At 33.2% G+C, this 5,573-nt stretch overlaps 1 long non-coding RNA gene across 2 annotated transcripts; it reads right to left on the reverse strand.

Moving 5' to 3' along the window:
* Positions 1–792: 792 nt before the first annotated feature.
* Positions 793–4,977, reverse strand: LOC136223366 (uncharacterized). Of its 2 annotated transcripts, none has more exons than XR_010685922.1 (5): positions 4,542–4,977; positions 3,246–3,355; positions 2,505–2,585; positions 1,602–1,649; positions 793–1,202 (listed from the first exon to the last, which is right to left on the reverse strand). It is a non-coding gene; the product is annotated as an uncharacterized lncRNA (long non-coding RNA). The 2 variants fall into 2 exon arrangements; XR_010685923.1 differs by having other exon boundaries at positions 1,602–2,383.
* Positions 4,978–5,573: the final 596 nt, after the last annotated feature.

A 5,573-nucleotide genomic window follows, 5' to 3' on the forward strand; every position in this document is an offset into this window, starting at 1 on the left:
GTTTTTTAAAAGGTGTATGTAAGGGTCAATTACTTGTAGCTGTTGGTAGGGATGGAAATAACCAGATGTATCCAATTGCCTGGGCAGTTGTTTGGCATGAAACAAAACATACATGGAGCTGGTTTTTGCATTTGGTTAGAGAAGATTTGGATATGGATGAAGGTGCAGGTCACACCGTGATATCAGACATGCAGAAAGTAAGCTTTTATTGCTTTTATTGCTTTCTGTCTGTTTAAGTTGGTGTGCTTTAATTGTTTGATCATATATATGCTTAATTCACTACAACAAATCATCACTTGCGCCACGGTTAAAATCGTGGCACAAGTGTAACATTTCCGTGGCTATACTATTTAGCCACAGAAATTTAAGTTTGATACTCCCGTGGCACAAGTGAGCGTGGCTAGGAAGTTGCCACGGGAAAATAAGGGTTGTGGCATAAATTAGTTTTCATGCCACGAGAAAATCCGTGGCTAAGCATATCCTTTTGCCACAGTTAAAACCGTGGCAAAAGTAAAATACATGTGGCAATCAACCCCATTTAAATAGAACAAATCTCTCAACCTCCTTTCTTAGCCACGAGCATAACCGTGACAGAAAATGGAACATTCATGGCTAAAAATCTTACCAAGCCACGAGAATAATCGTGGCAAACTTTATCAAATTTTAGTCATTTTTTTAATTAATTTTAATTTGTTTTATTATTATTATTATGAACTTTTAGATTGAAGGAAGCTATGTGAAAACCAATTACAACAAAACAATAAGCAAAGTCTAAAACTTTAACCATTCTTAACGGAAAAATAAGTTTTTATTAATTAAAAATCAGTTATTCTAACATCAATTATTAAATAAAGACCAAAAGCTAGAAATTGATGCAAGTCTTTAGAGTACTGTGCGGAACAGACGACGAAAATCAATTGTGATGCATCCTTCATCGAAAATGGCAGAGTGTATGCAACCAGCTTTGTAGAGAGAAACGCTACAGGAGAAGTGCTAATGTCTGGAGCTTGAACCTGCTGGTATGTAATACATACCAAACTCATAGCTATATTGAAAGAAATTCACTTCGCTAAAGAGTGTTGTTTTCTCTGTTTTCTGGTGACGTTCGATTGCAAGGCAGCAGTTGACACCATAAATGCCAATTATGATAACAACTAAGGATGTAGTTGCCCAGACCATCGGAGCTATGGCCCAATCTTTTCCTGCAGTTTATTTTAAACATGAGAATAGAGAGTCGAATGCAGTAGCTTATGAACTAGTAAAATGGGAAGTTGCTTATTCATAAAAAAAAAGATAAGTTTTGTGGCCAATCATTACTAGGGCCACTGATATGATATTATGTGATCATTCGCCCATCACCAATCATTACTAAAGCCACTGATAGACACAAAGACAATGGAATTTTGTGGCCATACAAAAACTGAGAATGGCTCAAGAGCTGTAGAAGAACATCAGAAAAATAATTAAAGCTTATTTCTCAACTTACAAACATGCATCTTAAACAAAATGAATCCACAAGCTGTAACGATAAAAGGAAAATTAAAAAATATAGGTGAAATGTAAGGAAAAAAAGGAAAATTGAGAAATGTTTGAAATTGGACCTTGTCATGCTGTTAAAAGCAACGAAACAAATCCTAATAGCATAATCTCTGCCACAAGAACAAGAAAAAACATGTCAGTAAGAGGAGAATTTAATTAATTTGACAAGAAAATTATGAAAAATATAATGGGTTGTAATAATGCTTGCATGAGAAAATTTGCACTCTGATTCCAGATTGTTCCTATTGCTTTTCAGGTTCGAATGGAAATGCTGAGAATGGACCAGACAATTCTAAAAGGGGTCGTCCAATTCCAGATCTATGTGTGATATGCGTGGAACAGGAATATAATGCTGTTTTCTCTCTCCTAAGCTTTGTATCTTCTCGAGATTACAATCAGATATATTTTTTAATATTAACTGATGCCCATGAAGTCATGCACAAATATAATATCCAAGTAAGGAAACTATAAATAGTTGCAATTGTAAATATGGTTTGTTTACTTTCTATGTATTTTGGCAAGAAACTGAAGGCAATCAGAGTAATGTTAGACTATGTTCAACTGAATGAAATTTCCATCCTTTTTCTTGACATTAGTATCCCAAAATCGCAATATATCTCAAGTTGGACTGTTATGCTGTAGATAATAGGGTAAAATGAAGTCACAAAATGAATAGCAGCTTGTGTTAAAAAAACTAATTAGATTTGGACATACAGATTAGAGATGAAATGGTGAATGACACTATTTAGCACATTCAGCATCATAGTTGACTATTATTTATGGCCCTTTATCCTGGCAACGCCCAGAGCTGTATGACAATAATCATTACTAACTAAAGTGTTCACTGCAATATTAACAGAACAACTAACTCACATTAGTTTTAGGCTTATACAAAAGTATGAATCAAACTCCATGTAATAGGATTATATAAAAACCAAGGAAACTCAAATGGGCACAAGGCATACCTCCATTAGAGAGAAGTAAGAGAACAATCTGCTGTATTCCTCTTTTTGTTGCATGATGCAAAGGAGTATCCGCGTGACGCCCTGCATATTAGGGAATGTACCTTTGCATTATTACTTAAATAATTGATAAACCAAAACATTAACATATGACAACAATATAGATAGTTAAAAAAATAGAATGAACCGGGATAATAAGCATTAACATTAGCTCACATTTCTATGAAAGTCCTAGCAACATTTAATAACCAAGAATCAATGTTCGCCAGAATGAGAGGAGTTTTTCCTTTTTTTATTAATCAAGTGCACCCACAAAAGAAAGCTTAAAATCCAAAATTTAAAAAATAGAATTTCACTTTGTTATTGAATCTTGCTTTTGAAATGATTTCTATGGACACCACTTCAAACTCTTTAGCCTTGTTATCTCCTTCCTCTATAAAGATCTTCATGTTGAATAAATAAAGCAACCTAGGGATAAAATAAGGAAGCAAAGTATAATAATATGAACATTTGCTTGCATGAAGCTCCCAAAAAATAGAAGGAAACATTGGAAAGTCAGATAGTGTCAATGTAGTATTTTAAGGATTCTTAGCCATTCACCACAAATATTTTATAAATACAAACACATGTATAAAATAAGGAAGCAAATTATAATTGTTGTCAGAGTTTTCCAATTTCTTATGATTCACAAAAGCTATTTTTCTAAAGCATGATTATCATCTTATTTTATCAATTAAATTTTACCTTTTATCAACAGCATCACTTTTGATCCCAACAAGGACATATTGAGATCACTGCCCGTTCCGATCTTACCTCCTCAATCCACTTAGAAGTGTTCAGAAATGATTCTGTATCTACATATGCATCTTAATGAGAAATTTAACAAGGTCATAGAAAGATATTAAACCATTTGAGACAAAAACTAGGACTGAAAATTAATGGGGTTCTATTAAACACATAAAGTAAATCGAAAAATACATGTAAAGAGATATACAATCATATACATGAGAGGAATATGAGATGGGAAGATGTTTTTTTCGTGTACATGATCTTCGTGTAATTTTTTTCACTTCACTCTGTTTTATTAAAACAAGCCCATTCATTGACATCATGACCAATATCAACAACCCTGCCAATTCTAGAGTCACCAGATTCAGCCAACATTTTGTGCCCAAAAGTATACAGCATGGTAAAACAACTTAAGTTCTTAGTAGCTGAAAAGGTTCATATTTCTCTCGAGAAATTGGTCGTTAGTGAACTTATAAGTTATGAGTGCAATCACTGCAGCTTATATTCCACCTAAAAATGCATGAATTGGGAAAGGAGACTTCTAAACGTCTATTTTAGCTGATCCTAAAGTCTCTAATACTTCCTCTTTCAATGTTCTTTTTTGCCCCTCATGGCCAAAAATTTCTAAAACAGAAGTAATCCAAGTCCTCAAAATGAAAGAAAATCGAAATTGTACTATATAAATAACACCATACACTAATCCTCCAGGCAATTTATAAACTTGTTATCATCTTACATCCACTACTGTCAAAACAAACACATCAAAATTATTATGACACCATTTTATCTTACCATCTTTCCAAACACATTAAAAATACTACATGATTCACTACATTCATTTCCCTTAACATACCATACATTACATGAATAACACTTCCACCAAACAAAAGCTATTTCTCTATTAAAAAGGAAGACCCATGTGGAACTTTTTTTGTAAATCAAACATCTATAACGCCTTCAGAATTTAAATTGAAACATAATATCAAGTACTATGGCCAAATTAAGGCACTGTGTTTTTAAGTTCAAAATGAGAAGTGGTGAATTGCAAGATATATGGAAGTTGTAGAGAAATATTGGACAAAATCAAGCACAAAAGGATATGGAAGTGCATGAAAATTAAATGAAATCTCACCAAAACCAACTTTAAGAATCAAAATGAAAAGACAACACATACTAATGTATAATTACAATGAAATTATAGACAAAACAAATATAGAACAACGTACTGATCATACTCAGTGAAGTTCTTACCTTTATTGAAAATCAATTTTCTGCTCTCAATAGAATTCTTCTTTGCAGCTTCTAACTCTTGCTTCTTAGCTAAAGCCCATTCTTCATTCTCTTCTGCTTCTTCAACACAAACTCTAGGACGCCACCTTCACTTCCTCCCTACTCATCTATCTTTTCCTTATCGACCGCCGTGAGGTCTGTTACTTTCAGTTCTGGAGATCAAACCCTAACCTCTTCAACACACCCCCAAATGAATAAGAGAGAAAGTAGAAGCGACAGAGTGCAAAGAATGCAGCCAACATGGATGGCGGGAGATGCAAATGTGATATGGACGACCGGAGTTGGTGACAGATCTTAGGGATTTTGAGTTTCGATTTCAATTTTGGCTATGGAAATAAGAAAGGGGGGAGAAGTGAAAAGAATAAAATGGGTACTATTCCCGCTTACTTTTTTTTTGGGTTTCTACATGAGTTTGTATTCCCGCTCGCTAACTTCGTTTACGTTTTTTATATTTAGATCAGCTAAGGTGCAAAAATACCCTTAACGTTGTATGTCATGAGCAATTTTATCCCTAACGTCTAAAATAAAGCAATTTTATCCCTAATATTGAAAGTCAAGAGCAATTTTACCCCAAACGTTGATAAATTTGATCAATTTGAGAAATAATTCATGAAACTGGCTTCTCGGTTATAAATCTTGTCATCTACACTTCATACGTGTGTCATTTTATCAGTAACAAATTACAAACATTTGTTGGGATGTGAAAAAAAATAAAAAAAATATATTATATTTTTGTACGAATTAGATAAAAAAAATTCAAAAAATTCACCGAATTTATAAATATTAATCTCAAATTCTATTATTAAATTATTATTTTAGGATGAATTGTTATTCAATTAGTGCAGAATAATGAACAAAAATATCTGTGTTTTATAATAGTGTCTGAAATTGACCCAATTTATCAACTTTAGGGGTAAAATTGCACCATTTTAGTTGTTAGGGGTAAAATTGCTCCTGACCCAAAACGTTAGGGGTATTTTTGCACCTTAACCC

The sequence above is a fragment of the Euphorbia lathyris genome, chromosome 3 (assembly GCF_963576675.1).
Source record: "Euphorbia lathyris chromosome 3, ddEupLath1.1, whole genome shotgun sequence".
NCBI lineage: Eukaryota > Viridiplantae > Streptophyta > Magnoliopsida > Malpighiales > Euphorbiaceae > Euphorbia > Euphorbia lathyris.